The following is a 12,192-nucleotide window of genomic DNA, read 5'->3' as shown; positions in this document are numbered from 1 at the left end:
TCAACAGACTGCTTGCTCCGTGATTTTATTATATCACTCCTAACTAATTATTATAAGTCATTTGTATATTAAAACTAATAATATTTAATATAAAAAATAAAATATACATTTATGACATGTTTGTTTCAGCTACTTCAATCGTAATTTTACTAAATATCATCCTAATTAATTATTATAAGTCATTTACATATTAAAAATTAATAATATCAATAAAAAAGCAGTTTAATCATAATTTTACTAAATATTTCCTAATTAATTATTGTAAGTCATCTAAGTATTAAAAAGTTAATAGTATGTAATGAAGAGGTAAAATAGACATAAAAGGATAAATTAATTTTTTATATTTTAAATTAACTTGAGGTCTTCTATGAGACTCACTTCAATTTTTTTAAGGTTTCAACATGTCTACTTATGTTGCTTCAACCGTGATTTTACTCTATCGCCCCTAATTAATTATTATAAGTTATTTATATATTAAAAAATTAATAATATTTAATAAAAAAATAACATAGACATTTATGAAATGTTTGTTTCACCTATTTCAACCATAATTTTACTAAATATCATCCCTAATTAATTATTATAAGTCATTTAAGTATTAAAAAATTAACAATATTTAATAAAAAAGATAAGATAGATATGAAATGATCAATTAATTATTGATGTTTTAAATTAACTTGACGTCTTATATGACGCCCACTTATTTTTTTTACAAGAATTTTTTATAGTAATTTTGCTATATCAATTCTAATTAATTGTCACTTTAGATATGTCTACTTCGCTGCTTCAATCGTAATTTTAATATATCATCCTAATTAATTATTAGGATCATCTAAACATTGTGCCACTTAAAAACTTAAATTATTTAAAAATATAATTGGCTATCAATGACGCAAAAGTTTGGACAAGGAGAGTAATATAGATTATTTGAAAATTACATGAGAAGTATTATAAACCATAATAGTTAACTTTAAAAATATCTAAAAAAAATTAATATGTTACATATTTCAAAAAAATATGTAAAAAATAATATAAATCACAATAATTAACAAGTAAAAAGGTTTAAAGGACAAAATGCCTGCTTTGGCACATCTTCATTAATGCTTTGCCTTGCCTTCATTTTTTCCTCCATTTTAATTTGTTTGTATTTTTTTTAATTTTTCATATATTTAAAAAAACGTAAAAGTTTCTATAAATTACAGTAATGATCAACTTAAAAAATTTTAAGGATATAAAATATTTGGTTAACTCTTGAAATTCTATAATTGCCTATCAATGCCACAAAAATTTGGACAAGGAGAGTAACGTATATTATTGAAAATTATATTAAAAATTGATAAAATACAATAGTTAACAACTTAAAATGTCTCCCAACTTATTATGCATTCTTATAATTTAGCATCTAATTAGTATTAAATTTTGAATATTTATTTTTAATTTTGAAATACCCTAAACATAATTGATGTTGTGCTCGTGCTAACACGGGCCCAGTCCCCCTAGTTTAAACAGAGAAGTATGAGATTCCCGTTAGTCCCTATTTGCTTACTACTCCATCCAAATACACTTTGTCACATTTTACCTCTCAAAAGTTACTTTATTTAATTTTTTAAATTAAATTAAATATCTATATCTTTATAAAAAAATACTATTTATAGTTGGTAATTTTTTTCATATCAATATGATTAAATTTTTTTAAAAATATTATTCAAAGTTTATATAATTTGATTCTTCGAAAAATTTACATTGTATATGTTGTTGCTGACTCTCGAAAAAAAATGAAAACTATTTTGAAATAGAGAAAGTAGGAAATGAGCCCGCATGCAATTAGTTGATTCAAAACAATTAATAAAGGTCCTTATTATAAAACAAGAAAGAATAAAGAAAAAAAGTAGAGAGAATAGAGAGAGTGATTCTTATTTCTTAGACATCAAATAGATCTTGATAGATCTTGATAGACATTCACTATAATTGATATATATCATAACACTTTCCCTTGAATGTCTAACAATACGCATATAGGCTGCCTCATTAAAAACCTTACAAGGAAAACCCAGTGGGACAAAATCTCGTAAGAGAAAAAGAATACAACGTGTATTAGCTCCCCTAATAAGAACTTTCTTAAACCTTTGCATTCTGATCTTGTGCACTATCTTTTTGAAAGTTGCAGTTGGAAGAGACTTGGTGAATAAGTCATCCACACTGTCGCTTGAACAAATCTGATGTACGTCAATATCACCATTCTTTTGAAGCTCATGTGTATAGAAGAGCTTTGGCGAAATGTGCTTCATTTTATCTCATTATATGAATCCTCCTTTAAGTTGTGCTATGCATGCTGCATTATCTTCAAATAAAATATGGGTACTTTGTCACATTTCAAGCCACATTTTTCTCCTCAACCACACACACTCTCGGCTTGCTTCATGAATAGCTATAATCTCAGCGTGATTCGATGAAGTGGCTACGATAGACTACTTTGTTGATCTCCAAGATATGGCAGTACCCCCACATATGAATACATAGCCTATGTGAGACCAAGCTTTATGCGGGTAGATAAGTACCCAGCATCAGCATAACCAACAAGATCGGAACTGCAATCTTTAGAATAAAATAAGCCCATATCGGTAGTTCCCTTTAGATACCGTAATATGTGTTTGATCCCATTCCAATGTCTCCTAGTAGGAACAGAACTATACCTTGCTAGCAAATTTACTGAAAAGGAACTATCAGGCCTTGTAGTATTTGCAAGATACATTAGTGCACTAATTGCACTAAGATATCGTATTTCAGGACCAAGGAGTTCCTCATTATTTTCTTGAGATCGGAATGGATCCTTATTCACATCAAGTGATTGAAAAAACATCGGAGTACTTAATGGATGTGCTCCATCCATATAGAATCGTTTCAACACCTTTTCTGTGTAGGCAGATTGATGAACAAAGATACCGTTTGTCAAATGCTCAATTCGCAAACCAAGGCATAACTTTGTCTTTCCGAGATCTTTCATCTCAAATTCTTTATTTAGGTAATCAATTGCCTTTTAAAGCTCTATTAGCGTTCCAATAAGGTTTATGTCATCGACATAGACAGCAAGTATAACAAACTCCGACGTTGTTTTCTTTATGAAAACACATGGGAAAATTTTATCATTCGTATAACCTTCATTAGATAAATATTCACTAAGACGGTTATACCACATGCATCCAGATTGCTTCAAACCATACAATAATCTTTGCAATCTAATGGAATACATTTCTCGAGGCTTTGAACTATATGCTTTTGGCATTTTAAATCCTTCGAAAATTTTTATGTATATCTCATTATCAAGTGATCCATATAGATAGGCTGTTACCACATCCATCAAATGCATTTCAAGTCACTCATGCACAGTGAAACTAATAAGATAACATAATATTATTGAGTTCATAACTGGTGAATATGTCTCATCATAATCGACACCAGGTCATTGTGAGAATCCTTGTGCAACAAGGCGTGCTTTATACCTTTGTATTTCATTTTTCTCATTTCTTTTTCGCACAAAGACTTATTTATAGCCAACAGGCTTAACACCATTAGGTGTTTGAGTTATAGGTCCAAAAACTTCACGTTTGGCAAGAGAATTCAATTCAATTGAATTACTTCTTGCCATTTTGGTCAGTCATTTCTTTCTCGACATTCTGTGACAGACCAAGGTTTAAGATCGTTGCTATCTTGTATGATTTTCATTGCAAAATTGTATGCAAAGACATGATCCGCTACTATTTCAGATCGATTCAAATTAGTTTCAACATCACTTGAATTTATGGATAGTTCCTTATTTTCTTGAGTCTCAGGCTCATTGATTCCTTCAGGAATATCAACATTGCTCAAATCTTGAGCTTCCATATGAGGATCTTTCGCAGTGTCATTTTGACCATTTATTTTTCTTTTTCTAGGATTTTGATCCTTAGAACCTAATGGTCTGCGACGCTTCAAGCGTACTTTAGATTCATTAGCTATGACACTTATGAGTGGTCCTTTAGAGACATCAATTCGAATTGGGACATTCTATGCAGGAATATGTGATTTGGTGATCCTTTTCAGATCAGTGAATGCGTCCAACATTTGATTTGTAATTTTCTGCAGATGAATAATCTTTTGTACTTTTTGCTCACAAATAGAAGCACGTGGATCCAGATGAGATAGTGATGGATTTTTTCACAAAATTTCTCTTTTGATGTCACTATCTTCTCGCTCTAGTTTTGGAAAAACTATCTCATCAAACCGACAATCTATAAATCGAGCAGTGAGCATATCTCCCGTTAATGGTTCAAGATAGAAAATAATGGAGGGTGATTCAAACCCAACATAAATTCCTAACCTTCTTTGGAGTCCATCTTGGTGCGGTTTGGTGGTGCTATAGGCACATAAACACCGCACCCAAAAATTCTCAAATGAGATATATTAGGCTCTTGACCCAAAATCAATTGTAACGGAGAAAATTTATGATAATTTATCGGTCTAAGACAAACAAGTATTGCAGCATGCAAAATTGCATGACCCCAAACAGAAGTGGGCAACTTAGTTCTTATAAGCAATGGTCTTGCTATCAACTGCAGACATTTAATTAGTGACTCAGTAAGGCCATTTTGAGTGTGAACTTGGGGTACAGGATGTTCCACTCTTATCTCAATCGATAAGCAATAGTCATTAAATGCTTGAGATGAAAATTCTACATCATTATCAAGGCGAAAAGACTTAATTTGATTATCGAGAAATTGTGCCCGTAATCATATTATTTGTGTCAATAATTTTGCAAATGCCAAGTTACGAGATGACAAAAGGCGCACATGAGACCATCTAGATGAAGCATCTATTAGGACCATAAAGTATCTAAATGACCCACTAGGTGGGTGAATGGGTCCACAAATATCCCCATGTATGTGTTTCAAGAACGCGGGGGACTCAATCCCAACTTTTGTTGGCGATGGCCTCACAATCAGTTTGCCTTGATAACAAGCATTGCATGAAAATTCACCAACCTTCAAGCTCTTTAATGGATGTCCATTTGAATTTTCTATGATTCGTCTCATCATTATTGATCCTGGATGTCCCAGACGATCATGCCAAAGTACGAAAGTATTGGAATCAGTAAACTTCCGGCTTACTATAGAATGTGCCTCAATTGCACAAATCTTTGTCCAATACAGGCCAGAAGATAAAGTAGGGAACTTTTCAATAACACATGTCTGCCCAGAGACATTCTTGGTGATACCAAGATATTCAAGATTCATCTCATCAATTGTCTTTATATGATAACCATTTTCACGGATATTTTTAAAACTCATCAAGTTTCTCCGAGACTTGGGAGAGAACATAGCATTATTTATGATGAGTTTAGTTCCCTTGGGCAAGATTATAATGACTTTTTCGAAGCCTTCAATCAAATTAGCACTACCAGAAATTGCAGTAACATTAATCTTGCCCATGTTTAGATGAGAGAAATATTTCTTGTCTTTGAATATCGTATGTGCAGTGCCGGAATCAATCAAACAAATATCTTCTTAAAAATTATCCATATCTTAGCCTTAGCCTTCAAATTTGATACGGTAGAGTCTCGTATTGATAACGTGTTATAAAACAAAAAAGAATAAAGAAGAAGAGTAGAGAGAATAGAGAGAGTGATTCTTATTTCTTCTCTTGAGGGATGATTTACAATGAAGGAAACCCTTTTATTTATGGGGAGAATTTACCCCTTGTTTCACACTAAAAGACAAATACATCAAATCCTGATAGCCTGATAGACATCAAATAGATCTTGATAGACATTCACTATAATTGATATATATCATAACAGTCCTTACATTTTTGCAACTACTTTACTTACATGAACAATTTTTTTTTGTGATTCTTCACATAGTCGGTATTTGGTATCCATATTGAAATTCGACTAATTCAGATCGTGCACTGTAGGGCTCATTTTTGGGGTGACGCTCCCAATAGAATTTTCTCCATATACAAGGTTCGAACTCGAGACATCTGATTAAGAATGAAGTAGTATCACCACTACACCACAATCCATGTTGGTTACCTGAACAAAATCATGAATATTCTTCTAATATTATTTCTTAAGTATGATGATTAAGCATCGTTTTTCCTTTTCGTTTGTTGCCTAATTGGGTTGACAATTGATGATTTACATATCAACTGATAAGACTACTTTAAAATACAATGAATTACACTTCACTTCACCAAATAGGTTTACCAGAAAAGTGGGCAGGCCTTAGGCAACCACTTTTTGTTGCGGCTACTTTATTTCTGGCCAGCAATCAAATCTTGTTTTGGCCATAATTTTTTTTTAAAATTTTCAATGGTATACTACATGAATTATGATGAGTATGAACTTAAACGAATAATACCCACAAAGATAAGCCACAAAAAGTTTGGATTGACAAAATTAGCTCCTAAAAATATAAATTATTCGATCTGCTTAATTTGATTTATTGTTGATTTGCTTATTTATTATCTTAGTGTAACTCATTTTAACTCATCAAAATTTGGGTTGTAGCGCGCCTTAAAATTAATCTATGAAAAATCTTGACATTTTTTCAGAAAAATATTTTTTTATTTTATTTTATTTATATATATATATTCATAATAAATAAATTAAAAATAATTTAAAATAAATAACTTTATAAGGTTCTAAAATTTAATTTAAAAAATTAAATAAAATAATTAAAACTTAGTAAGATTTGGGTAGTTAGATTATGACTAGCATTTCAGCAATCAACCCATATAACTTTAAGGCGAGTTAATAATTTAACCCATTTTGACTCGTCCAAATTTAACTTAATCCGCCTATTCATCACCTACCGATAGAATCATTTATTAATCGAATCAAAGGAAGAAGACTCATGTATTATTATTTGCTCTAAGATGTCCCTTCCTACATTTTACAAACTGCATTTAAAGTTTATTTAAATGACAGAAGTCAAAACTCTAAAAAATATATCAAATTTTTTATTTTTTAAGGTATTTATGAGAATTAAAAGAAAAGTTAGATGGGTAAAAATACATTGAAAAGCATGGGAATGTTTTTTTTTGTTTCAACAGACCCAAAGTTAGAATTTAAAATTTATGATTTTCGAATTTTAAATCCTTCAAGTAATGGATGTGAGTCACCTTTTTTTTTTGGTTTAAACCATTTGATGTTCGGTACCCGCTTTTTAGGAGTCCGATTATATCTGAATTCGCCCCGCGTCGAGCCCCATTTGGGGGGAGAGCTCCCAACAGAGTGTTTGTTCATATCCAGGGTCGAACCCTCGACCTCTGGGTAGGTTGAGACAACCCCTTTCCGCTGCGCCACCACTGCTGTTGGTGATGTGAGTCACCTTTAGTTTTGGTAATTATTCAACTTCCATTTTAAAGAAAAATGAATAAATGGGGTATTAATCTTAATCCATCATGCAATTTGTAGGAGAGGGTCCCATCAAATATTTTTGGATGAATCTGAGTCATCTCATAGATCCATAAGAATTAAGATTTGTTTATTAGCTTTAAACCTTTTCAATGAACATACTTATTGTTTTGATTAATTAGTAGCATCTTTAATTTGGTGGAGACTTGATTTTGTGGGTCCCACATATTTAGAAATTCTTAATCTCACGTGAATTTGGACCCCACAAAACATGTGTTGATAGACACATGTCGAAATATTACGCGCGACTAATGGGGCTCATTCAAGATTAACACTTTTCATTAAGAATTTTTTAGTATTCAATATCAAACCCTCTGGACAAAGGAAATAATAATATCATTTATTGCACCAGATCTATTAGTTTATATTTAGCACATCATGAAATAAACTGTTTTCGTTTAATATTCCTTCCAGTTCAATTTATGTGATATAATTCAATTGAATTATTGCAGAGTTTTTTCCCCTAAAGAATAAGTAGATTTACAAAATTTATGGTCTCAAAAGTATATTTATGTGGCAATAGATATACTATTAGTATAATTTTACACATGAACTAATATTTTTGTGGTTATAAGGAAATTGCGTTAACGATAGATGAAAAGTGTAAAATTAATTATTGTAACATTAAAAATATATATGTTTCTTTTTCTAATAAACTAAAATAAAAATATGTCAAATCAATTGAAATGAAGTATTTAATTACATAATTTTTGTGTATTAGTTGGTAAGAGGTTGTTATGAAGGTATCTTTTCTATGTTTGGTCAATGATCCTTATCATTGTTATTATATTAAGAAGGACAAGGATCTTGATTAAACACAATGGCAGACAAGGTCCTCCAATTTCTTCTAAAAATGATGAATAAACAAACTTTCATGAGGGTCCACATAATATATATTGACGTATTCAATAAAAGTTAGTCTTCTTTTGCCTAATTTTCCAATGAAAATGTTTCATATTCAATGTGCAAAATACATGAGGAAACTAGCTAATTGGTGTTAGAGATTTAAACCAAAAGTGAACTGTTAGTTTTCTATGAATGCAAGCTACTGCAATGTCAGAAACTGAAATGCAGAGAGAGGGAGGAAGAAGATATTTTCATATATGATAGAATTGGTTACAATGCATACAACAACCTCTACTTATATATGAACAGCTAGCAGCATACTACAGTTGTATCTAGCTCAACATAGTTAGTTCTAACTAACTTTAATCATTGGTTGATTATCACACGTGTTAATTAACTAACTAACTAGCTCACTTTAATACTCCCCTCGAGCTGGAGGCTGCATCAAGTTAAGCACTCCAATCTTGTTTAACAGATACACATGTTGACCTCTGCTAAGTCCTTTTGTCAGTATGTCTGGCTGTTGTTCTCTAGTGTCAATGTAATGTGTTTGCACTGCTCCTTCTTTGATTTTATCTCTCACAAAATGACAATCAATCTCTATATGCTAGGCACGTTCATGAAATATTGTATTAGTTGCAATCTGCAGGGCAACTCTACTATCACAAAACACATCAACTGGCGCATTAACTTTAACTCCCATCTCATTGAATAATCCCAGTAGCCAAACAATTTCAGTTGTTGCTATTGCTAAGCTCCTGTATTCTACTTCAGCAGAACTCCTGGAGACTGTGTGTTGCTTCTTTGATTTCTAAGATATTAATGACCTTCCAAATTTAATGACAAAACCTGAGATGGATCTTCTAGTATTGGGACATGATGCCTAGACAACATCACAAAAATAACTCAAGGAATCAGTAGAACAATTGGTCATCAGGATTCCTAAACTTGGTTCCTGTTTCAAGTACTTCACTACCCTTATTGCTGCATCCCAATGTGACCTCTTAGGCACTTGCATGAATTGGCTGAGGGTCTGCACTGCAAAACTAATATCAGGTCTGGTTATAGTTAAATACAACAGTTTCCTAATCAATTTTTGATAACCTATTACATCCTCAAAAAATGTATCATCTTTATTTCCAGTGCACACATCATAAGCTGCAGTAGTAAACTTCTGATTCACATCTATAGGTGTGTTTACTGTCTTTGTACCTCCAAGCCCCAAATCAGATATAACTTCAAGAACATACTTCCTTTGATTCAACAAAATCTCTTTCTTTGATCTCTAAACTTCAATTCCTAGGAAAAATTTCATTTCTCCCAAAACTTTAACTTTGAACCTTCTGTACAGTGCTTGTTTTGTTCTTGTATGAACTGTTTAATGCTGCCTGTGATCAACATGTCATCTACAAAAACCAACATTATCACAATATCATTACCTTTTCTTCTTTGTGAACTTAGAATAGTCATACTTGCTTTGACAGTACCTACTTCAACCAAAGCTTCTGTCAATTTTATGTTCCATTGCCTCGAAGCTTGTTTTAAACCATACAATGATTTCCTTAACTTGCACACCTTATTCTCCCCTGCCTTCTAAAACCGTGAGGAAGTTCCATATAAACTTTCTTATCTAGATCACCTTGCAAAAAGGCATTATATACATCCATTTGACATAAATCCCATCCTCTTGATGCTGCCAAGGCTATAATAGATCTAACTGTTACCATCTTAGTCACAGGGGAGAATGTTTCATGATAATCAAGTCCTTTCCTTTGACTATATCCTTTAGCAACTAGTCTAGCTTTGTATCTTTCTACTTCTCCGTTTGCTTTATACTTTATTTTGTATACCTACTTAGAACCAATAGCATTTTTTCCTGTTGGAAGTTCAACTATTTCCCAGGTGTGGTTATCTTCCAAGGCTTTGATTTTCTATTTCATTGTTTCCACCCAATTGTTATCCTTGGAGGCTTCATAGAAACTGTGTGGTTCCACTGATGTTGAAAAATTTTCTAATACTTTTCTGTAGCTAGCAAATAGCATATGATAAGATACATAATTTGAGATAGGGTAGGATGATTTCTCTCTTCTTTTTGTGATGACATAATCTTCATGCCACAATGGTGGCTTTATAGCTCTTTTAGATCTTCTTAGACATGTATTATGGTTTTGTTCAAATCCATCTGTACCTGTATTTCCTCCATTTTGATCAGGCAGAACATGTGCCTGTTCTTGGACCATATTATCTCCAATAGCTTCATTGTTATCATTGTCCATATCTACATTGTTATCATCACCACCAACATCTGCATAATGTTCATCAACACCATCTCCACTCATATGGTGTTCCTCATTCAGTAATTCCACACATACATTATGATCTACAATGTGATCTATCCGGAGAGTATCACAAATATCACCTCTGGTTGTATAATCATCTACATAGTGTTCTTCTATACTTTCTTCTACACTTTTTTCCTTGATCAAGTAGTGTTACCCCCGGTCAAGAGATGGTGTAGAAGGACCAATACCAGTAGAAAAAGTAGAGAAAGGAAGTAAATGCTCCTTGAATATGACATCCCTACTAACAAAGAATCTTTTAGTAGCACAATCAAGTAGCTTGTAGCCCTTTTGGGTGGTAGAATAACGCATCATGATAGCAGGTTTTGCTCTCATATCAAATTTAGCAGATTGCACTAAATTTATGGCATAGCAAAGGCATCCAAAAACCTTTAAATGATTAAGGGAAGACACCTTATCATGCAGCAATGTATAAGGGGATTGACCGTGCAGAATTTCACTTGGTAATATGTTTAATAGATATATTGCACTTTTAACACATTCACCCTAGTATCTAGCAGAGATATGAGCCTGAAATTTTAATGCTCTAGCAATATTCAAAATGTGTCTATGCTTTTGTTCAATAATGCCATTTTGTTGAGGAGTATAGACTCAACTACTTTGATGGATAATGCCATGAGAATCAAAAAGATTATGACACTGCATACTAAAGAATTCAGTACCATTGTTTGATCGGACAATTTTAACTACAACATCAAACTTTCTTATTAAGCACAAAAAGGATTTCAACACTGTGATAACATCACTCTTCATCTGCAGCAAATAAACCTAAGTATATCTAGTAAAGTCATCAACAATAGTAAGGAATAGGCTCTTTCTATCATGAGCAGGAATTTTGTATGGACCCCATACATCAAGGTGAATCATTTCTAGTGGTCTGCTGCTTCTAGATGTGCTAGTAGGAAAGGTTAACCTGCTTTGTTTAGCCAATGGAAAGATGGGACAATCAACAACTGCAGATGCACCTGGAACATTTTTCTGAACTACACCAAGTTTGCTCATGACTTGCACTGGTGGATGTCCTAATCTTTGATGCCATATCTAAGTAGTAATTGGCTTCCTTGACTGTACAGTAGATTGCAAGATAGTATTAGTTAAGCATTCATCACTGGAACCTGACTTCACAATGTACAAACTTCCTTTCTCCCTACCAACCCTCCTCACCTTGCCACTGTAAAGATCCTAAAAAATACAAAAATCAGGAAAGAAAGTGACAGAGCAGGATAGGCTCTTGGTTAGTTTTGAAACTGAGATCAAGTTATACTTGAAATCTGGCACATGTAAAACATTATCCACTCTCATATTCTTTATGAACTCAGCAGCTCCTACATGTGTGATGTTAGATGTATTTCCATTTGGCAAATATGTATGTTGATGAGCCGAATACTTTAGTTCACTTATGTTCTCTAGTAGATTAAGATTGGATGCCACATGATGTGTAGCACCGGAATCTATGGTCCACTCTTTGGAACAAAAATTGGCCAACAGTGATGTAATAGTACCTGCCAGATTAATGTGATTATTGTTATAAAA

The sequence above is a fragment of the Capsicum annuum genome, chromosome 10 (genome assembly GCF_002878395.1).
Source record: "Capsicum annuum cultivar UCD-10X-F1 chromosome 10, UCD10Xv1.1, whole genome shotgun sequence".
Classification (NCBI taxonomy): domain Eukaryota; kingdom Viridiplantae; phylum Streptophyta; class Magnoliopsida; order Solanales; family Solanaceae; genus Capsicum; species Capsicum annuum.
The sequence above is the reverse complement of the archived record's forward strand: the minus strand, read 5'-3'. Positions refer to the sequence as shown.